The following is a 23,596-nucleotide window of genomic DNA, read 5'->3' as shown; positions in this document are numbered from 1 at the left end:
CCTCTTATAAACGAACACTGGGCTTTGTATCTTGGTGTGGTTTCCCCTTCAGTCACACAGGTCTACTTTATGTGCAGGTCTGCTTTACCATGCTTTTTTGGGGGGTGGGTACTTGGGGTTGAACTCGAGACCCTGCACTTGTGAGGCAGGCGGTGGAAACACTGAGCTCAATCCTCAGCCCTGTTTGAATCATTTTAGACATTAGGCTGGATATTTCTTCAAACACAGCTTCTTCTTATACATTGAAATCTGTGAAGGCTGTGGTCAGCCTCATCTGCAGTCACCACAGAGCCCCTTGTTTGGTTTAATGATCTGTCACAGTCTTGCTATTCTTTGTCGTTTTTGGATTAAGGGCCTACACTGTCATTCTGCACTGGGCCTCACAAATTGTATATCCAATGCTGTAAAGACTTTGTGAAAAAGCATTTAAAAAAGCCCCTTGAAGTGGGTGTGGTGGTCACACCTGAGGCTGAGGTGGGAGGATCACCATGAATGAGTTCAAGGCCATTCTCCTCTACATAGTTCAAGGCCAGCCAGGTCTACTATAGCAAGACCCAGTCTAAAAAAACAAAAACCAACAACACAAAAGCCCCTTGAGCTCTCCCTTTCTAATCCCTTTTTGCATGATGACTGTTTACCATTTAGTTTATCCTCCAGGAGATTCTTTAAGGAATGCCTTTGGAAATGTTGCATACTATGCTTGAGTCTTTTTTTTTTTTAACTATTAATTTGAGCTGGGCAGTAATCCCAGCACTCGGAGGCTGAGGCAGGAGGATTCCTGTGAGTTTGAGGCCAGCCTGGATTTCGTAAGGAGATCCTGTCTCAAAAACAAACAAAACTATTAATTTGAGACCCACAGAAAGTTTGTGTAATTTTTTTTTAATCTATAAGGGATCAGAAATGCTACAGGCTTTAAAATTAAAAGGAAAGATTCCAAAAAATTAGCCATTAATTAGAAGTTGGTGCTGTATTGGTTTGTTTCTGTTTTTGTTTCTTTTTTTTTTTTTTTGGTATCAGGGATTGAACTCAGGACCTTGCGCTTTCGAGGCAGGCGGCGGGACCACTGAGCTAAATCCCCAGCCCTGTTTTTGTTTCTTTTTCTTTTTCCTTTCCTTTCCTTTCTTTCCTTTTTTTTGAGACAGGGTCTTGCTATGTGGTTCAGGCTAGCTTTGAACTACTGTGTAGTCTAGGGTGTCCTCAAACTTGGGATCCTCCTGCCTCAGGCTCCCAAGTGCTGGGATTACAGGCATGTGCCACCATGCCCAGCAAGAAGCTCTTTCTTACCCCCAGAACTGGAGACAGTTCTGACCTACCCACATTTAGGCAGTTTTATTTACTTATCTGTGCTTATTTTTTTTTTTGGTACCGGGGATCAAACTCAGGTCCTTGCGCTTTCCGAGCAGGCAGCGAAACCACTGAGCTAAATCCCCACTTTTTTTTTTTTTTTTTTTTTTTTTTCAGTGCTGAGGGTGGAACCCATGGCCTTGTGCATGCTTGGCAAGCCCTATACTACCACTAAACCTTAACCTAGCCCAGTTTTTATTTCTTTTTTTTTCTTTTTCTGTTTTTATTTCTTTAAAGTGTATTTAATTTGAAACTTTAGGGAATCAGTTTCAGTTTTGCAGAGTTAAGATACTACTGTATCTCTGATGAGACTTTACTTTGTAAAAGGCAGTAAAACAAATCCTAAGCACATCATAGGTAAGTCAGGAATGAAAATAAAGTTTGTTCATTTGTCAGGCTCAATTGAACAAAGGATTTATTAGAAGTATTCTTTTTTTCATTTTTTGGTACCAGGGATCGAACTCGGCACCTTGTGCTTTTGAGACAGGTGGCAGCACCACTGAACTAAATCCCCTGGCCAGAGGTATTCTTCTTTTTCCTTTTTGGAACTGGGGTTTGAGCCAAAGTTTTGGCACTGAGCTACAGCCCCGCCCTTTTATTTTTCGAGACAAGGTCTTGCTAAGTTGCCTAGACTGGGTTTCAATTTAGAGTCCTCTGATCTCAGCCTCCGAGGTTGCTAGGATTACAGGTGCATGCTGTCATGCCTGGCTTCAGTAGGAATTTTTTATGTTTTATTTAGTTAAAAGTGGATGGAAATCTTTTTTTCTTTTTTTGGGGGGGTACCAGGGATCGAACTTGGGTCCTTACGCTTGCACAGCAGGTGGCGAACCCACTGAGCTAAATCCTTGGCCCATCTTTTTTTTTTTTTTTTTTTCCATCGGTACATTTTAGGTATACAATATAATGACATTCCTCATTGGAAATTTGCACCTTTACGTAATCACTCTTGGTTCTTATTTTCCCCCTTCCCCTGCCCTCCTTTCAACCCCTCCATCCCTCCCTATTTACAAAGATTTTGTTTCTAATTTTTCATTTTCTCATGGAAATCTTGATGCAGTAGAAAGGTGAGGATTCTTAGAGGTAGTTACAGAAAATGGAGGGATGGGAGGCTGTGAGCTAAGCCTGGTTAACAGTCCTCCCCCTCTTGGGGATTGTGTTAGAGACCTTAGGTAAAGTTTCATTTAAGCCTCCTTGTGGCCCTGTGAGAGGTGATTGTTTTAGTCAGCTTTCCATTACTGTAGCAGATGCCTGGACTAATAAACTTAGAAATGGCTTCTTTCAGCTCACTATTTGGGAGGTTTTAGTCCATGGCCCATTGACCTTGTTTTCTGGGTCTCCAATGAAGGAGCCTATCACAGAGGGAGCATGTGGTGAAAGAAAACCACTCACTTCATGGCTAGGAGGCAAAAAAGAAAAGAGAAGAAAGGGGATGGAATCCCATAACTCACTGGCTTCCCTCTAGCCCTACTTTCTGAAGGTTGTACCACCTCCCTGCAGTGCCATGCTGGGTCCAGGTCTTTAACATGGACCTTCGGGGACATTCAGGGTCCAAACTGTAGTAGTGGTGCTGTCATCATTTTACAGATGTGGAAGTTACACCTCAGAAGTCTGGAAAACACCTCCCTTTGATCACAGATAACCTGCAACACAAGCCAGGATACTCATCCTTACAGCATGCAGTCACGTTCCTTCCAATGCCCCGTTCTTCCTAGAGATGCATGCATTTACAGTACATTTGTTGACTGCCTACAGTGTGCTGGGCACAGATGCCCAGGTGAGTTAGACATGCAGATTTATTGGGGGAATTGCCTGGGAAGTGTAGAGGTGGGAAGCAGGAGCGTGTAGGAGGAGCCTTCCTGGTTCCACACTGGTCGGTCCCTGAGAAAGAGAAGGGAAGGTTGGATATAAGCTGCCTTAGATCGCAGCGTGGTCAGGGACCGCCCCTGCCAGGCTGACAGGGAGCTTCTGCTGCAGTTGTGCATCCTGCAGCAGACAGGAAGATGGGACCAGTCCCCTCCTCTGATCCAGGCCTGGCAGGGGGTGCTGGGGGTCTGTGGTTTAGGGTCAGTGTCATGCAAGTTCTGAATGTGCAGGGACAGGAGACTGCTGGCACTCTGTGCAGCAGCTTCTCTGGAAGGCTGGTCTGACCACGGCAGCCCATGGCTGCCACCTGTGGCACTTCCTGTCCTGGGGGGGGGGGACTGCTAAGGAGGTGGCGCCCATGCCAAGGGAAAATGAGTATAGAAGGGGAAACAGAGCAGGAGATGGGTGTTTTATACAGGTGGGCAGGGAGAAGCTCTCTGGTAAGACAACACTTGAGTGAGAGACCTGAAGGAATGAGGGTCCCAGCTGCTGGGCTACCTGAAGAGGAGAGCATTTCAGGGAGCGCGGGTTGAGCAGACGCTCCATTCTGGCTTGATGCACTACTGTGCAAGCAGAGCTAAGCAGGCTTGCCGTAGGACCACAAGTGGAGATGGAGGAGTGGTTGGAATGTGGAGTTGCCCTTGGCTGACCTTGGGAAGGTCACAGCACGGGTGGTAGTGGTAGTGAATCCAGAGTAGCTTCGTTTTAGTCACAAGTTTGAGATGCCATGCGGATCCCTAGCTGTGTAGCAGCTTGTTGGCTGTGGAGTCTGGCATCAGGGGAGAGAAGCAGTGCAGTGACCACATGGAGGATATTTAAAGTCACAGCCCTGGAGGAGCTCAGCCAGCACTGTGCTGTTCGGTTGACAGCCATGAGCCACAGGAGGCTTCGGAGCTTTGTCATGTGGCTAATCTGAACTGAGGAGTGCTGTGTCATACACACCAGATTTCAAAGGCTACTATGAAAAAAAATGTACCAGGAGGTCCTAAGTTCCATCCCCGGTACCAAAAAAAAAAAAAAAAAAGTAACATGTCTCAGTAATTTTTTACTTCAGTTATATTTGCAGTGATATTATTTTGGATAGTTTGGGTTAAGTCAATGTTGTTAAAACTAACTTCCCATTTCTTTTAATATTGCTATTAGAAAATTGCACAATCACCTCATTTTGTTCTTAGAGATGGAATAAGTGTAAGTGCACATTTACAGAGAAGGCCCAAGTCACTGGGCCTGGGCCTGGGCCTGGGGCTGGAGAGAGGAGGGGTGTGGCTTGGAGTGGGTGAGAATGATCATTGCTGTGTTCTGTTCACCCATGAGCGTTGCTAGAACCTCTCTCAAACTTGGATGAAAGGAAAGCTTCTGAGAGAAACTAGCCCTGAGTAATATGTTACAGGATCACGTTACCCTGTAGACTTACAGCAGCTGTGCAGGCAGTCTCTGCCAGAGGTGGCCAGCTGTTCATTATCACTGAAAGCTCTAAAGGTTTGCCATCACTGGTCTGTGCTTTTTTTTTTTTTTTTTAAGTGAGTCTCATGCAGCCTGTTGAGAGAAAACTCTACTGCAGCCTATCTGGGCAGTCAGCCATGTAGAAAAGCACACATTTGTAGAGCTCCAGCACTAATGCAGGAAGGAGGTTCTTGTGGTCCTTATCTTCGGTCACAGGCCTCTTACACCTTGCAGTCTACCTGCTGAACTGACATTTACCTGCCTCTTCCTGATCCCAAGCTCTTAGGTTACCTCCCAGTGTTCATTTAGGTGCCTCAGTGGGCCTTGGCTGCCAGAGGGGCTTTGTGTGCTTCTGTTGTATAAACTTCCAGTTGGGACTCCTGGCTTCCCCCTTGCTCCCATGGTTACTTAGGCCAGCCTCACTTGGCACTCTGCTGTCTTCTGTTCTGAGATCACAGATGTGAGAGTCCACTGTGGTCATTTGTTGACATTCTCAGAACTTCTCATGCATCCTCTGAGCTTTGTTTTTTTGAGACAAGGTCTCCCTATGTAGTTTAGCCTGGTCTTGAACTCACTGTGTAGCCCAGACTGGTCTCAAACTTGCCTATACCTTTGGGTCAGATTTCTGTTCAGCTCTGCATGTAGACAGCCATTTTAAGGGCATGACCTGGAGGATGCATCTGATCCCTGGCCCCTTGCTCTGTGGCTCTTCCCCCGAGCTGACCTTCCTAGCCACCATGAAGTAAGTAAGCATGTTCGCTCTGCCCCACCCCTCTGCCATGTTGTTTCTGCCTTGGAGTCAACCCATCATGAACTAAACCCCCAGAAATTGTGAGCTAAATTAAACCTCTCTTCTTTGTTGTTTGATTTGGGATTTATTTTTATTTTTTGGTACCGGGTATCGAACTCGGGTCCTTGCGCTTGCTCAGCAGGCAGCAAAACCACTGAGCTAAATCCCCGGCCCTTTTGTTTTGTTTTTTGAGACAAGGTTTCACTGTATAGTTCAGGCTGGCCTGGAACTCAAGGCAATCCTCCTGCTTCAGCCTCCTGAGTGCTGGGGTTACAAACGTGTGCTATAGTACCATGATAGACATTATGAGTTTCATTCTTCCATTTCCAAAAAATAAACCACTTGCACACGAAAGAGTGTTTCTAATGTTTTCTCCCTGGGTATGTGATCGGTGCCCATGGAAACTGAACCCCTCAGAGAAGCCCTTGCATGAGTTTCACCAGGACAGGCAGAAGATGATGTTGACTTCAGGAAAGATCCAGTCACACCATGCAGGTTGCCATTGACTAGAGCAGGGTCTGAGTGGTCTGTTCTTCCCTGTCCTAGGTTCTGGCCTGTGGGGCTGCACAGTAGCTAAGTCAAACCTATGGCTGGGCAGGTACAGTAGATGCAGGGGAGGGGCTTTGCTTAGTCCTTCGAAATCATAAAAAGGAAGGGCTCCGAGTTCAGTGTGGGTCTGACAGTGATAGAAAGGCACAGCTCTGGAGCTGGGCCACCCGAAGGGCCTGGTTTTGACTCCATTGGACCCTGCATATGTGCCTAGGTGTCTCAGGCTGTAAGCTGGGGGCTGGCGTGGCTCTGTGTGTGGGTGCTGTGGAAGCGGTGTCTGGTGTAAATAGGTGCAAACGTGTTCTCTGTGAAGGAGTGGGCACAGGCATCTGGACAGCCCAGGCACAGGGAGAAGGGGGTGTGCTTGTGGTCTCTGTGCTCTGAGAAGTGCCAGAGCATCCCGGGTCAGATGCTCACCTCTGAGCACCAGTGGGCGTGCTTCTGATGGAGACTCACCTCATTTCTGTCCCCTCCCAGCCCTACCCCAGCATACTTAAAAAGGTAAAAGTTGTAGAAGAAAAATGTATTTTCAGTGGGATTAGGGGAGACAGTTGCTGTATTTATTCCCTGAGACTACTGTAACAAAGTTCCACAAATTGGTGACTGATAGCAACAGCAGTTTATTTTCTGAGGGCCAGAAATCCAAAATGCAGGTGCGGTGGATGTGAGGGCGATCTGGCTGCGACATCTGTCACCCCATTGATCACCTGGGTTGATTCTGCTGACCTGGCTGGGCGAGTGTCCCCTTCCTCCCTCACCACTCCATGTGTATCCCTCCCCAAGCTTCACGCTTGGTCAAAGAGAACCACCGCTTCCTCGGTCAAGGCTGTATGAGTAGCTGCGCTCCCCTGCCAGAACCTCTAAACAAGCTCTCAATTGAAGGTGCGGACAGAGTTGGTCTCCTGAAGGAGAGCCTGATCCATCCCTCTTGAAGTTACTTTTTTTGTTGCTAAGATACAGTACCTGACACCCACAGACTGAAGCAGGAGAGGTTTATTTGGCTCACAGTCTGTAGAGGTTCCAGTCTGTAGTTGGCTGGCTCCAAGGCGGGGTGGCACTGCAGAGGGGCCTGCCTGGTTGAGGAGGAGAATCAGCTCGTAGCATGGGAGCTGGAAGCAGAGAGTGGGCAGTCAAGAGGGAGGAGGGGGGATGAACCCTTCCAGGCCACACCCACAGTGACCCGTCTCCTCCAAGCAGCCTTCACACTGAGGTATAAACTCATCCAGTGATGACTATCTTGTCCCCATGATCCAGGCACCTCCCAAAAGCCCCACCTACAGCTGGGCATGGTGGTGCACACCTGTAATCCTGGTTCTTGGGAGGCTGAGGCAGGAGGATCGCCAAGAGTTCCAGGCCAGCCTGGGCTACATAGTGAGTTCAAGGCCAGCCTGCACTACAAAGCAAGACCCTGTCTCCAAAAAAAAGAAAAAAAAAGCCCACCACCTATGATGATCGTATGAGCCTTTGGTGGACATCTAGATAATAAACCGCAGCTTCTGATGGTTACTGAAGGTCCTCGCCTTGTGGGTGCATTATCCCAGTCTCTGCCTGGCTTTCCCTTATGAGGGTATCAGTCACTGGATTAGGGTCCACCTAGTCTGGTTCAGCCCTGTCTTAATTTGTGCACATGCACAGCTCCCATTTCCAGGTAATGTTTATGGGTGATAGAGTTACAACTTGGATGTACCTGTAATCCATAGAAATTGCCAAGGTTGGGGGTAAGCTACCCATATTAACTCTTCAGATTCATATCTTTGCTTCAGAACTGTCAGAAGAGTTGGTTAAAAAAACAAAAGTAAAACAACAAAACAAAAAATCATTGTCTACTAGAAAATAGGCATTTGGTCACAAAGGCAGAGTGGAACAAAGGATAGCCTTGGACTACGTAACTGTTAGATGGCTCCTATAAAGACTAAGTTTTGTTTTTGTTTTTTGTTTTTTTGCAATACTGGGGATTGAACCAGAACCTCACTGTGGTAGGCAAATGCTCTACTACAGAGCTGAGCAAAGTCTCCAACCCTTTTTACATTTTATTTTGAGTCAGGGTCTCACTCAGTCACCCAGGCTGGCCTTGAATTTGAAATTCTCCTGCCCCAGCCTCCCAAGTAGCTGGGATGACAAGTGTGTGCCATAGCACCTGGCAAAAGAAATTTTTTTTTTTATACACCTAGTTTTTGTTTTGAGATTAGTTGTTTGGTTTTTGTTTTACATGTGCTTTATTTTCCTTTTTTTTTTTTTTTTTTTTTGGTACCAGGGATTGAACTCGGGACCTTGTGCTTTCAAGGCAGGCGGCGGAGCCACTGAGCTAAATCCCCGGCCCTTTATTTTCCTTTTGATATCATCTGAATTCGTATTTGAGAATTTGGGGAGAAAGGCTTTACATCTTAGACTTGTTGGATCCCGTAAATAAGTCAATCAGAGCAATCAGAAATGTCATTTAGGAAAATTTGGGGGCGTTTCAGTCACTTGTGGAGATGCAGAGCTAGGTTGGAGCCCAGTCTCATGGGCTTATCATTCCTTGTGTGCAAGGTTAAGCGATGGGGTGGCATCAGGAGCCCAGTGGGAAGAGTAGGCAGCAGACAGGTGTGGGAGAGTTCGCTCCTCTCAGCACTCTGCTAACTGCCCATTGTGTGGGAGGGAGTAGGAGCACTGATAGAAGTGCCGACAGGGCTCTGAATACTTGTGCCATAGGACAGTCAGTATTCTTCTTCGTGTATAGAGCAGCTGGCTGCTGAACCGTAACGTGGAATTGTTGCCAGTGCCCTAAGTTTTGCTGTCTGAGCTTCCCGAGCCTGGCCCATTGGCCACCTTAGCCTTGCAGGAGCTGAGAGTAGTGTGGCCTCTGTAGGAGCCTCAGTCCAACCAGTGTGCCTCTTTCCCAGTCCTCCCCCAGGGTATAAGGCAGGCGGGGACACTGCTGTAAATGACAGCATGCCCAGCGACAATTCAGGTGTAGAGTGAGGTTGGTAAGTTGGTGATGTACAGATCACAGCAGAGTGAGTGTAGCTTTAAGGTTTTTTATTTTTATTAGTACATTTGGAGTGCATAATGATTACATTCATTGTGAGGAGCTGTATATGTGCCTAACACATCTCAATTCTTTTTGCTCCCCCCCCCCCGCCTTTTTTGGTACCAGGGGTCGAACTCGGGTCCTTGTGCTTGCGGGGCAGGTGGCAGAACCACTGAGTTAAAAATCCCTGGCCCTCTCCCTCCACTTTTTTTTTTTTTTTTTTTTTGGTACCAGGGCTCGAACTTGTGTCCTTGCGCTTGCGCAGCAGGCAGCGAAACCACTGAGCTAAATCCCCGGCCCCAAGGTCACATTTCGTATGATCCTTTTGTTTTGTTTTGTTTTGTTTTTTGGTACTGGGGATCAAACTTGGGACCTTGTGCTTTCGAGGCAGGTGCCGGAACCACTGAGCTAAATCCCCTCCCTCTCCCTCCATTTTTTGATCTCTTTCCCCTTTGCAAAATGTGTGTGTCCCTGTTTCCTATTATATATTTTTTATTTTGCCCTTTATTTGTACTTTGGGTTTCTCATAGGAAAGAAACCATGTGGCATATAAGTTTGTGTGTCAGATTTATTTCACCTAACATTATACTCTCAAGGTACATGTTTTCCTACAGATGACTCAGGTTTATCCTTCTTTGTGGCAGAGTAGTGCTCCACTGTGTGTAAATACCCGCTTTCTTTATCTGTTCATCTGTTAATGGACATATGAGCCACTTTCAAGATTTAGCTTTTATGAGGTGTGATGTTATAAACATGGGTGTGCATAGATCACTGTAACATGATGTCTTTAACTCTTCTGGGGGAATAGCTAGGTCAAATGGAATTTCTAGTTTTAGTTTTTTGGGGCAATCTCCATACTGATTTCTTTTTTTTTTTTTTTTTTTTTTTGTTACCGAAGATCGAACTTGGGACCTTGCACTTTGAAGGCAGGCAGCAGAACCACTGAGCTAAATTCCTGGCCCTCCATACTGATTTCTATAGTGATTGTACTAGTTTACATTCCCACCACCAAGGTAGAAGGGTTTCTTTTTTGCTGCAGACTCCACAGCATTTATTACGTTTGTTTGTTTGAGATAGGGTCTCACTTTGCAGTTCAGGCTGGCCCTGAACTCCCTATGTAGCCCAGGCTGGCCTCGGACTTGCAATGATCCTCCTGCCTCAGCCCCCAGAGTGCTGGATTACAGGTGTGTGCTACCATGCCCGACAACCAACTTATATTTAATATGAGTAATTTGGAAGCTAATTTTTAGGTTTTGTGTTTGTGTAGTTAACTATTTGTTTTCCATTTTTATGTTTTTCTGAACCATGCCGTGTATGTTTGGGTTGCCATTCTGCCAAGGGTTCTTTTGCTCACTTCAGGATAGAAATCACAAAAAAGCAAAGTACAACTGTTTCTGGCTTTTCTCACCCCCAGTCTTAGTGTTACCAGCTCTGTCTTGGTCTCTCCTGCTCAGTGTGAAATAGAAATTATGAAGCTAGCTCATCTGAAGGAGGCTTTCCTGAGGCTTGTGCATGGGATAGGGTTTCAGATTGGCTTCCCAAGGGCTCCGGAGGAAAGTTACCTGCACAAATAGGTGATATTAAGAGGCGGTTCAGCTGTCACATGTGACCAGGGGGCTTCTGCATACATCTTATCATTCTTTGCTCTTGGCACCAGAGTCTGCACTTGACACAGGGATCTCTTCATCCATGCTGGGTCTGTTTGTGCTCAGCTCTGCAAAGATGGTGGAGATGCTAACTGCTGCCTCCCCAGGAAGATCACATATCGGTCAAGATCAGGTGTGTTTTGCATCCTGTGGTTGCAAGGAGATTTGCAGGGGGAGCCAGCATCCCCTGAACCTGGTCATTGCTGGAAATAGTTCCTCAACAGTTCTTTGAAAGCACCAAGCATTTGGTGGGAACCCTTCTCTGCTCTGTTTCGTTTGTGTCACCTTTTTTTTTCCTGTGCTACTACCTTGTAATGTAATAATACTTATGATTTTTTTTTTTGAGACAGGATTTCACAATGTAGCCCAGGCTGACCTGAACTCACACCAATCCTCCTGTCTCAGTCTCCCTAGTGCTGGGATTACAGCCATGTGCTATCACGCCTGTCAATTTATGATTTGAATGAATCATATCAGTGAGGTTTTAGAATTTTGACCTGTGTAGTACTCTACAGAAAGGTTACTCAAGCCCAGGCCACGGACCTGTACCAACCTGTGGCCTGTTAGCCAGATCACACAGTGGCACTTCCATCTGTATGCACAGCCACAGCAAAACCAGTCCCTGGTGCCAGACAGTTGGGGACTGCTGCTCTACAGGTAGTGATTTCAGTTTATTTGTTGAAAAGTATAGGGTTTTGTTGTTGTTGTTGTTTGGTGGTGCTAGGGATTGGACCCAGGGCCTCTCACTTTCCAGGCAAACACACTGGCATAGAGCTACATCCCTAGCCTTTTTTATTTTTTATTTTGAGACAGGAGTCTTCCTGAGTTGCCCAGGCTGGCCTCAAATTTGTGATCTTCCTGCCTCAGCTTCCTGAGCAGCTGGGATTTCAGAGGTGTGCCACCATACCCAGCAGGAGAATGGTTTTAATTAGATTCTAATCTAAAGTGTTACACTTTTGCTGAGTATTTTAATTTTTTCCCTTTTTAAACTTTTATTAGTACATGTTTGCAGTACATAATGATTGCATAACATTTCAGTTCTTTATTTTCCCTCTTCCTGCACCCTCCTTTTATTTTTCAAGCATCAGATTCATTTAAGACCATATGAAGTTAAGTGTTACACACAGATTAAAAACCAGACTAATAGGCCGAAGAACATAGAAAAGATATTGCTGAGTATTTAAAATACATATTTGGGAATGTTATATTGTTCACTTTAAAATATTTGTATTTTGGGTTTTGAGTAATATGTCTACTTCATCTGGGGAGAGTTTGGTAAGATAAATGAACATCAGCGCTAACTCTGGCTTGTGGGGATTCTCAGTGTGTTGTCCTGATTCAAGGGGACAGTGCAGTTAAACTTGGTGGTGTTCCTGAGTCTCTCAGCAGCTGCACCTCGACCTGAAGCAAATGTTTATTGAAGGCAGATGTCCCACGTGGCCGGACCTCCCCTTCACAGACCCCGGCCTGTTGTGCCCAGCTTGCCCTGCCTCGGCTGTGGAGCCCCTGGCCAGCTGCTCCATCCCTAGTGGAGGCTGCTGTGCCATCATGTTCAGATGCTTTGGACCCACTGAAATGGTTGCTTTATGAAGCATAAGGAAATGTGCCCCGTGCACAGAGGGAGTGCTCTGTGACTAGGAGGGCAGAGATGAAGTGGGTGCATACACAATCCCAGGAGTACCACAGATCAACAGTGAGCCACCAGCAGGCAGGAGAGGCTGCCCCAGGTTCTCCCACGGCCCTCTGACAAGACCAGCCCAACCAGCGCCTTGATCTCAAGCTCCAGAACTGGGAGCAATTCATTTGCTGTTGGTTAAGCCACTCTATTTGTAGGATTTTGTTATAGGAGCCCTATCAAAATAATATGCCATAATTTACTCACAGTTCTTAGTTTTTAAATTTTTTTTTTTTTTTTTTCCGGGGAAAGAGTCTCACTATGTAGCCCAGGCTGGCCTTGAACTCAGGGTGATCCTCCTGCCTCAGTTTTCTGAGTGCTGGGATTACAGGCATGCACCACTACACCCAGCTCAGTTTTATTATTAACATGTAATAATTGTACATGTCAGTAGGTTCCCTATAATATTTCAGCACATGCACGCAGCACAAACTGGTCAAATGTAGTCACCCTAAGCCCTCTCTCCCTGCACACTTCTAGGAATTACTGTTCTACATTCAGGTCCACTTCTTTTCAACTTCTTCCTATGAAAAAGAACATGTGCTACTTGTCTTTTTTGTCCAGCTTGGAAGGAAGGTGTAGGAACCAGCCAATGAGTTGGGGTAGGGGGACAATGAGGATGAACGACAGAAGACACAAGATAATTTAGAATGAGGGGGCCGAGGGGCTCTTTGCCTGTAGTGGACAAAGAGCCCTGAGTGTTTGGCTCACCTTGCTTTTATTCACTTAGACACAGGAAAGAATAATTAGGTTAGTACAGGATTCATCTCCCTCTGGTTATCTGTCGCGTGTACTGAGGTGAACATGCAGATCTCAGCTGCACTGACCTTCTCTGCAACTTGCCATGGCATTCTGCACAGTGCCAAAGGAGGCGCAGCTTGCCATTTTCCTCTTGAGCTTGCAGAGAAGGTCAGTTAGGCCTGGACCTCATTACCTGGTTTCCTGCGGGTAGGAGGGCAGGCAGGCAGGCTGGCTGCTGGCTTTGTTGGCCGTGCCTCCTCAGTGTGGTGCTGCCTGCTTTGCTGCTGTGCAGGGGCACAGTCATAGGTGCTTCGTGCTGGGGACCCTGCCCTGTAACCATTCAGATGACCCGCTGAGAGCTCCAAGGTATGCATCCACCAGGAGTCAGTGCGGGCAGGGGCAGAGGCATATGTGCCTGGAAGGGAGTCTGAAGTTTCTGATAACATGAAAAAGGAGTACTAATTGATTTGCTGTGAAGCATAGTACAGTTTATGCAGGTTAACTGAAGGCAAGAAAAGAGGGATACACTTAGGGATCTTACTCCTAAGTTACAGCTCTGTTTACCTTTTCAGTCTTGGGAAATCCAAGATCCAAGAACCTCAGGTGATCCGTGTCTTGCTTGTAACTTGGGCTTCGGGGAAAATATTGCTGTGAGAAGACTGTATTTCCAGTGTGTTCCTAGGAAGCAGCGGCAGAAGCAGAAGTGATGAGCAAATGAATGGCCACTTATTTAATTTCTTTCTTGGAGGTCCCAGGTGCACATTATTTCAGGAAGTCTTGAACACACCCACTGGTGCTGATGCAAAAAGCAGAAGTCCATCACAGTACGATATATTTTGTGTAACAAGTTATTTTTTAAATGCTGATACTGTTTTTTTAAGTAGCTTCCTAGGAACAAAAGAATTACCAGTTACCTTAAGAACCACATCTAAAGACTTCATTTAGTGTTTGAACCATAAGATTATTGGATGAAAAATGAGAACATGTACTTTGATCCTGTACTAAGTTCTCCAGTGTCTGTCTTTTTGTAGAGATTTTCGTTTAGACCCTTTAAAATTCTTAACTAGTAGGTTATGAGTCAGTGAATCCATAACCTTTTTTTTTTTCCCCTCAAAGCAGGACTTTTATTAAGGGACAGAGCTCCTGGGCTGTTTCGAACAATGGCGAAAGCAGCCCCATATATTGAGTTACGTACAGTTCTCTCTCTCTCTCTCTCTCTCTCTCTCTCTCTCTCTTTCTTTTAGGGTTTGCTTTTTTTGAGACAAGGTCTTGCTCTATAGCTCAGGCTGGTCTTGAACTCACTGTGTAGACCAGGCTGGCCTCCAACTCATGACAGTTCTCCTGCCTCAGCCTCCCAAGTGCTGGGATTACAGGTATGTGTCACCACACCTGGCTTGATAAAGTTACCTCTTATTGACAGATATTTAAATGGTATTGATGTATTGCTTATCAACTAAGTCTATTTTAGACAATTATAATATGTTACTGCTTTGGCTAAGGCTTTTTATAGTAATTTTCAAAACCACACTGTCTTACCAGTTGTAGGATATTAGCCCCTTGCTTGAAAGAGGATAGATCACTTCTAGTTTTGAGTTTAGTACACTCTGCAATTGAAAGCTGTACAATGTTTATGCCCAGTCATTTTGATAAGCCACAGTATCACTTCAAAAAGTTACTTTGGTGCACCATGATCTAATATTTTAACTCTGACAAGTGGGTTTTATCATGTTGGAGCTTTTATATATCTTATAAAAATATAAAAATCTTATTTTAATATTTTTGTTTCTAAATAAACTTGCTTATGGTTTTTGAAAAGTTTGCATTTGTTAGAATAAATATTTCTCCTTATAAATTAGATTTCTAATTTAAATTTCTAAAATGTAGTTTCATTACTTTTACAATTATTTCATTTATTTTGTTTTCATTCAGATTTCATTTCATTCATTACTTTTCCAACAAAAGCTTGCTTTTAAAAAAATCAATAAATTTTTTTTGTTACTGGGGATTTGAACTCAGGACCTTGTGCTTGCAAGGCAGGCACAGTGCCACAGAGCTAAATCCCTGGCCCAAATTTTTGATGTTCTTTTTTTTTTTTGTTACCGGGGATTGAACCTGGGTCCTTGCACTTGCACAGCAGGTGGCCAAACCACTGAGCTAAATTCCCGGTGATTTTTGATCTTTTTGAGACAAAGCCTTGCTGTGTAGTCCAGGCTGACCTTGAACTCAAACCAGTCCTCCTACCTCAGCCTCCTGAGTGCTAAGGATCACAGGTGTGCTCCACCACACCTGCTTCCAACAAAAGCTTTTAAAATTTCATAGTAATTAATTTTGTTTTGTCTCATTTTGAGGTTTTCTTTGGGTACTATTTTGTGATCTTTCGTAAAGGGAAGAAAAGAGCAATGTAGCCTTAGGTAGTCAGAGTGCTTAAGGCGGGAGTGGACACCGTTGCCGATTAGGTGGCCATGATTCAGCAGCACTTGTGGTTTCTGAAACTTTTCTGGGTGTAATCACTTTTGTCTCTCTTTATGCATCATTTCTTTTGCAGTGCTTTAATTCATCTGTTCTCTAACCCTACCTGACACTGGTTTTAGCAGTGTTAAGAGATTAGATGTATCCTACTAAGAGTCGCCTGTTTTGCCCCTGGAAATGGTCATTCTGGCAGATGACACCTGTCCCCGGGGAGGTGAGGCCAGGAAGCTTGCTTAGACTGATGAGCCATGAGAATCTCACTTCTAGGAGGAAGCTGTCAAAACACCATGGCTCATTTTGGCACAGATCTTGTTTTCTCTGGCCCTTGGACTAGCAAGACTGAAGGTGATGGCCATCTCGTTGCCCCATGTCCCAGATCACATCAAGTGACAGCCCTGAGCAACCCTGCCAGCCCAGTGTAGACACGTGGCACAGCAAGATAAAACCTTAGTATCAAAGCTGCTACAATTGGAGGTTGTTTGCTTCCGAAGCATAATGTACCCTATTTTAACTGATCTTCCCGGAGTTTGCCCCTTGGCTCCTTTCCCTGGTTATTCTCAATTCTCTGTTTATTCTGTTAGTAAACTTCATCTGTTCTCGTTGTCCCATACATCTGACTTTATCTTTGAATGTTCCGTGATTACATTGAACTGTAATGAAATTTGACCTGTTGAATTTCAGTCCTGCCAAACACAAGGGTAGATGTTTTCCAGTTCCCTCAAAGAGTTCCGCTGGGCACATTATATTATCTTAGAATACTTAGAATTAGCATCTCATCTTCTGGGTGTAAGGAAGGATATCTACTATAGTCGCAGGCACATGGGAAGGGACATGTGAACTGGTGCAAAGAACTAATGACTCTTTGTTCCGCTCAAAGTAGTCATTTGGTGGAGATGGTTAAAGTCTGTGTTGTTCGGGGCATGGTGGCGCCCATCTGTAATCACAGCACTCCAGGGCTGAAGCAGGAGGATCACTGTGAGTTCAAGGCCGCCCTGTGCTCCATAGAGAGTTTAAGGCCAGCGTAGACTACACAGCGAGACCTTGCCTCCAAAAAAGAAAAAAAAGTCAGTGTTTCCAGTAGAACCTTTTTTTTTTTGGTACTGGGGATCAAACTCAGGTCCTTGCACTTGCGCGGCAGGCAGTGGAACCACTGAGCTAAATCCCCAGCCCCTGTAGAACATTTTTTAAAAATGGTATTTAATCATTTTTATTGAGGTAATATTAGTTATAATGGCATATACATTGTAGAACGTGTATTTATATAAATAGCCCATGCTATACAGACATATGGAAATTAAGTTGTATAGAAGTCCTGAATAAGTGATATTTTCTGTCTACTCAGTCTAACTTCAGCATTCCTCTAACAGTTGCCTGAGAAGTCCTGTACATCTTCTTTGTGCATGTATGCCTGTAAATAGATTACCTCATGCATTTTTTATAATCCAGAAGTTTCCCTAGTGGGAAAGAAGTGATGCTTGAAGCTGTCACTTTTCAAACAACAAATATTGAATCAGGCATTAATTACAGTTTCATCTAGATTAGTTTTGCACTAAACTTAAATGAATTACCCCAAACAAAACTTATATTAATTACTCCACACAAAGATTCACCATGAATAGCACAAAGACTCTGGAATCCGCAGCTGCATATTTTCAGTATCTTAATTTTGTGTGTGTGTGTGTGGGTTGTCCTCACATATTTCAACTAGTACATATTAGATATCTAGAGTGATGGGTTTCACTTTGGTATTCATACATGCATATAATATATTGATCGTTTCTATCCCTGCTACCCCCTTTGCCCTTCCCTTCTTTTTCTTTTGGTACTGGGGATTGAACTCAGGTCCTTGTGCTTGCACAGCAGGCGGTGAAACCACTGAGCTAAATCTCTGGCCCTGTCCTTCCCTTCTTTTTATTCCCTCCTCTAATAATCTCCTTTCTGCGTTTATGCCCCCCCATCCCACCTACGGGAGCGTGTTCAGTAGAATTTGTGTATGATGCACATGCTCTGTATTTGCATACTAGTCAACTGCATATATAGCTTTTGAGCTCTTGAAGTATGGCTAGTGTGACTGAAGAATTGAATTTTTTAAAAATAAATTTTATTTTAATTTTATCCCATTTCTCCCCCTCAAGCCGCCACCCCTCCCTGTGCACAAAAGCTTTGTTTCCATTTTTTCCTATTTTCAGGGGTTTTTTTTGTACCTTCACTTCCCCCCCCTTGAGGAATTGAATTTAAATAGTCATGTGATTAGTGACCACCATGGTAGACAATGAAGTAAGACTAGAAAAACATGGAGTGTCGATGATAAATGAAAAAAGCAGAATACAAGAGTGTTATTATATAACATGTTGATAATGTTCTTTCAGGTGCTGAAATTACATGTGTTCTTTTCATATTTAAGGAAATATTTTTAAACATTTATAAAAAATAGATAAACTCGAGCAGAAGGAAATACTCTGAGATTAATAGGCTGCCTCAATGAGTGAATGCATTGGTTGAGTAGAGCTGCCTGTGTTTGTCTCTACCAGGGCCACATTTCATATTTTTTTCAAAGCGCCCTGGAACTCTGATGATTGACAGTGCCATAGCAGGAGTTGAGAAAATGGTCTACAGACAGTATCTGTGTAGTTGTGTCAGAAAGAGATGATGCTTTTTGAAATAATTTTCCTGACTTTTTTTTTTTTTTTTTGGTACCGGAGATCGAACTCTGGTCCTTGCGCTTTCGAGGCAGGTGGCGGGACCACTGAGCTAAATCTCCGGCCCCATCCTGACTTTTGATCACACCTACAATTCTTACAGTATGTTACGAGAGAGAGAGAGAGAGAGAGAGAGAGAGAGAGAGAGAGAGAGAGAGAGAGAGAGAGAGAGAGAGAGACCTTAGTATTTAAATTAAGTTGCACATAGAAGCACTGTATTTAAACACAGAAGAAACAACTACAGACAGTGCACTGTAAGTCACTCATCTAGAAACACTAACAGGAGCTGTGACTTGAATTGCTTTTAGTAATACATGTGGAGTTGTGAAGCATATGAAAAGGGATGGCAGTGCATTTCTCAGAACATGGTTACAGTAGGCATGAGATTGGTAAGATTAGTGAACTTCTTTAAAATGACCACTCCTCCCAAACACTTCTTCCTTATTATATTACTTACTTGGAAGTGGTAGCACTGTCATATTCATCAGTTGGTTGAAAAAGGACTGGTTTAGTATAACTGAAGTACTTAGTAGACCTCTTGTATCTTTTTGTTAATGGACATACCACTTAGGGCACATTATATCACTCTGAAGACATGCATACTGGAGAGTTGAATCAATGCTTTCATTTTAAAAAGTCTCTTTGTAAAAATAAAAATAAAAAGTCCATTTGTTATTCTAGTCCCAAGTTTGACTATGAAGCCACAGCTCCTGGGGCCCTGACTCATGAGACCTGGAGTGAACCCGGGTGCAGGCTTTCCTGGGCCCTTTGGGCCACCCAGCTCTCATTGCTGGGCAGGGGAATGATTGCATTCACCACTGGGGCTCTTTTCAATTGGAAGGTCCTTAAACTGACCTGAAATAGTACACTGGCCAGCAGAGCAGCCTGGTGTGGGCTGTGCGTATGAGTTTATGCTGTTCGGTTAGAGTGTGGCTTAGTCTGCGGAGACTGCTCTGCGGATGTCTGCCTTCCAAAGCAAGCAGAAATCTGGGCAGCACATAGGGGCCTTGTATTTCTATGTTATCCTTTGCCTTTAGCCAGTTGAGGTTCTTTGCAGAGTCACACTTGAACTTTGTAATAGATAACTAAAGTGTTACCTAACAAGAGGAAGGGCTCGGACATAACTGTAACTAGATTATTTGGGTTTTTTTTTTTTTTTTTTTTGGTACCGGGGATCAAACTCTGGTCCTTGCGCCTGCGTAGCAGGCAGCAAAACCACTGAGCTTAATCTCCGGCCTGTAACTAGATTATTACAAACTAAGGTCATTTCATTGTTGTTTTTTTTAAAAAGGATAAGGAAATAAAGGTTATGATTTAAATAATTACAATTCAGATAATCCTATTAGTGAATGAGTCTAAGATTAAGCAAATATAAACAATTATGTAATAATACTCTGTATTTGCATGGCATTTTGTAAAATGCAAAGGCCACAAAGTACATAGCTCGTGCCAGAGAGAGAGAGAGAGAGAGAGGGAGAGAGAATATATGAATGCATTACTCTCAGTTTTACAGAGGAGAAAATAAAGACCCTGAGAAGCAGTTGGCATAACACCCAACCTGTTAAGTAGCAGAGGTGGGATTGACTACCAAACCTCGGTGTGCTGACTGCTGAGCAGATGCACTTTCCTACTCTTCCTCCCACCTCCGTGAGTTGCAGGACTCCTCTGCCAACTTCATGGGCACTGGATTAGCCGTCTTATTTTTATCCCCTTAATGGAAACCACTTAAAATTGAAAGTAAAAGAGAAATTCTAAAATAAGGATACTTACTTTGGGACTTTGTTTGAATCTGTCATGAGCCCTGTCTTTAGTTAATTTTGAATGAGAGAAAGTGTGCTTTGAAGGTCTTTTTCCCTTGGCCTGAATCTTTGAAGAAGGAACTGTTAAAAACAAAACTTCTGAGAATATACAGTGAGGCTTTTTCTTTAGTACTTTTTTAAAAACAATTTAAATAAATTGAAATTTAAAATCTGTGCTGACTACATTTCACAGTTGGGATGACTGTAAAGGTGAATGGACATAAGTTTGAAGTTTGGCTGTCTGCCAATTGCCTTTTCCCTCCTGCTAAGTAGATTCACCTTGGCGGGTCATCCCTGACAGTTTTAATGAGACACAGTCCATGAGCCAACAGAGCCAGAGAGACTCTCCGGCTTGGTCAGATGTCCTCCCCTCTCTAAGGGCTTGCCACTTAGAACCCTGTGTCCACCCCGGGTGATCTGCTCACAGACTGAGATTCAAAGCAGGATGGATGCCACTCTGGAGCTGTGAGACACTTCCACCTGCCATCTGGGGCAGGAAGAAGCAGAGTAGTCTGAAGCCTCCAGACTTCCCACCTTTACTTTCTCTTTCTCATCCTTGGCCCTCTGTTCTGTGTGGATTATGATCGCTAGTAAGTCTGTGGCTGTGACCTGAAATGACACGTGACAGGAAGGGAGTTCTGTTAGGGACAGTAACACAAGTGAAGTTTTTTTTTTTGAATCAGCTTTGATAAGATCATGAGGATTCAGTGTGCTTTGCTTTATTTTGGGTTTGTATGCAAGTTTTTTCTTTCTTGACTGCTTCTTGAAGCTTTCATTTGGCTAAAGAAATATTGTCTTGCTGACAACAGGAGATCCTATGGTTCCTGAAATTTTGTGTAGGATTTTTGTGGTTGATTTTTTTTTTTTTTTTTTTTTTTTTGATACCAGGGATCGAACTCGGAACCGTGCGTTTGTGAGACAGGCGGTGGAACCACTGAGCTAAATCCCCGGCCCCTGGATTTTTGTGTCTGTGTAGTATCTTGGCCTGGTTTTGGTACCAGTGTAATGCTGGCTTGAGAAGTGTTGCTTTGTCTTCAAATTTTTGTAAGAGTTTGTGTAGAACTGATGTGTTTTCCTTCAGTATTTGGTAGAATTCACCTTTGAACTGTGCTATTAGTTGTATAATTTATAGGTCTACTTTGTTCTATTTGTCTACTTTGTTCTGTTGATGCATTTACCAAAAGAAATCGATAGTTCTCTCTGTGAATATTTTTTGTACCAAAATCTACTTTGTTACATAATATGATGTAGACCTTTCAGGTTTTTTGTTTGTTAGCATGGCATATATTTTTCCATCTTTTTACCTTTAACCTATATCCATGGTTATATTTAAATTGACAACATATAATATTCATGGTTATATTTAAATTGACAACATATAATTAGGACTTGGCTGTTTTAAAATCCAGTCTGGCCATCTCTGTCTTTTAATTGATGTGTTTAGGTCACTTATACAACATATTATGATTGTTAATAGCTGTCTTATCAGAGCTTGTTTTCAAGTGAGTCACCATTTCCTGTATGTGTAAGAACCTTGTAATAGTATTACGTTTCTGTACTCCTGTCCTTTATGCTAGTGTTGTCATACATTTTGCTTAAACATATGTTGTAAATCACATATTCTGTTATTATTTTTAAATAGTCAATTTTTATCTTTAAAGGATATTTAAATAATGAGATGGAAGTAGTTACCATTTCTGGCTCTATGTTCCTTTGAGTGGATCCACATTTTGTTCTGGTATCCTTTTGCTTCTGCCTGAAAGGCTTCTTTCATATTTCTTGCAGGGCAGGTTTGCTGCTGATGTATTCCTTCAATTTTTACATGCCTGAAAAAGTCTCTTTTTCACCTTGTTTCTGAAAGACATTTTTAATGAATATAGAATTCTTGTGTTTTTTTCTTAGCATTTTAAAGTTTCTGCTCCATTATCTTCTCATTTGCATTATTTCCAACAAAAACATCTGACATCATACCTTGTCACATTTACTGCTTCTTTTTTTCTCTGGATGTTTTAAAGACATTTCTCTTTATCACAGGCTTCAGTAATTTTTGTGTGGTGTATCCTTTTCTTCATATGTGTTGTGCATGGAGTTCATTGAACTTCTTGGATCTGTTTTAGTTTCACCAATTTTGGAAAATTTGGGGGAATAATTCTTCCAATATTTTTTTGGCTATTTCCTCTCTCCTTTCAGAATCAATCACATGTTTACTAGGATCCTTAAAGTTGTCACAGAACTCACGGATACTATGTTAATTTTTTTTGTTTGATTTTTGGTATCAGGGATTGAATTTGGGTCCTTGTGCTTGGGAGAGGCATGCGGCAGCGGAACCACTCAGCTAAATCCCCGGCCCTACTTTTTTTTTTTTTTTTGGAGACAGGTTGTGTTTTTTTTGGTACTGGGGATGGAACTCAGGACCTTGTGGTTACGAGGCAGGCAGCAGAACCACTGAGCTAAATCCCCGGCCCATGGAGACAGGTTTTTACTATGCAGTTCAGACTGGCCTTGAACTCACTGTGTAGCTCAGGCTGACCTCAAACTCAGCAATCCTCCTGGCTCAGTCTCCCAAGTGCTAGAATTACAGGCATGTGCTACCATGCCAGGCTTTTATGTTCATTTTTTAAAAAATTATTTTTTTCTCATTTTGTATAGTTTCTTTTGCAGTTTATAAAGTTCGATGATCTTTTTTCTCAATGCCTTAATTTGTCATTAATATCAACATTTGTATTTTTCATCTTGAACATTGTAATTTTTGTTCCTAAATGTTTGACCTTCCTTTTTTTTCTTTTCTCTTCTTTTTTTTTGGACAGTGTTTCACTGTGCAGTCCAGGCTGGCCTTGAACTATTTTTTTTTTGGTACCGGGGATCGAACTCGGGTCCTTGCACTTGTGGGGCAGACAACAACACCACTGAGCTAAATCCCCAGCCCTGGCCTTGAACTTGTGGCTATCCTCATGCTGCGTTGGCCTCCCAAGTGCTGGGATTATAGGCATGTGCCACTATGCCTGGCTGATTTTTTGTCTTTTATATTGCCTTTCATTCTCTTATCTTTTTTTTTTTTTTGGTACTGGGGATCGAACTCGGGTCCTTGCGCTTGTGCAGCAGGCTGTGAAACCACTGAGCTAAATCCCCAGCCCTCTCTTATCATATGGAATATAATTACAACTGTTTTAAGTGTTCTCTGCAAACTTAATTTCTGTGTCAGTTCTCAGTCCATTTCAGTGAATTTTCTTCTTTTCCATTTCCTTCTAATTTCTGAATATATGCCAGACATTGTAAATTTTACCTTCTTTGGGTGTTGGCTATTTTTGTATTCTTGTAAATACCCATAAGCTTTGTTGTTGTACCACTGTGAAATTAGTTGGAAACAGTTTGGTCCTTAGGAGTCTTTTCAGATGTTAGGCAGGACTGGAGTGGTGTTTAGTCTGTTCCTCGGTGTTCTCTTGCAGTGTGCCCTGAATTAGGTGATTTTCTAGCCTGGCTGGGGCACCAGTGCCTGGAGTTGGGCATCAGGTGCTATGTTCTCCTGACCTTCGTGTGCCCTAGTTAGCTCCCTCCACGCACATGCCCG

At 43.4% G+C, this 23,596-nt stretch overlaps 1 protein-coding gene across 4 annotated transcripts in view; it reads left to right on the top strand.

The window, feature by feature from the left end:
* Window positions 1-23,596, top strand: part of Kiaa0232 (KIAA0232 ortholog) — an 80,380-nt gene that overhangs the window by 7,115 nt on the left and 49,669 nt on the right. The window contains exon 1 of one of the 4 annotated variants that reach the window (XM_021260313.2): window positions 14,304-14,434. The exons of 2 other annotated variants lie outside the window; for them this stretch is intronic. The gene's annotated coding sequence lies outside the window, so the exon portion shown is untranslated. Of the gene's footprint in view, window positions 1-14,303; window positions 14,435-23,596 lie in introns of those variants that run through there. One more of the 4 variants, XM_087187295.1, reaches the window with a different exon arrangement.

Source organism: Heterocephalus glaber, unplaced genomic scaffold, assembly GCF_053883595.1.
Source record: "Heterocephalus glaber isolate CG9 unplaced genomic scaffold, H.glaber_assembly_v1.0 deba00001509, whole genome shotgun sequence".
Lineage (NCBI taxonomy): Eukaryota > Metazoa > Chordata > Mammalia > Rodentia > Bathyergidae > Heterocephalus > Heterocephalus glaber.
Note: the sequence above shows the minus strand (reverse complement) of the source record. Positions and strands in the feature narration are given on the sequence as shown.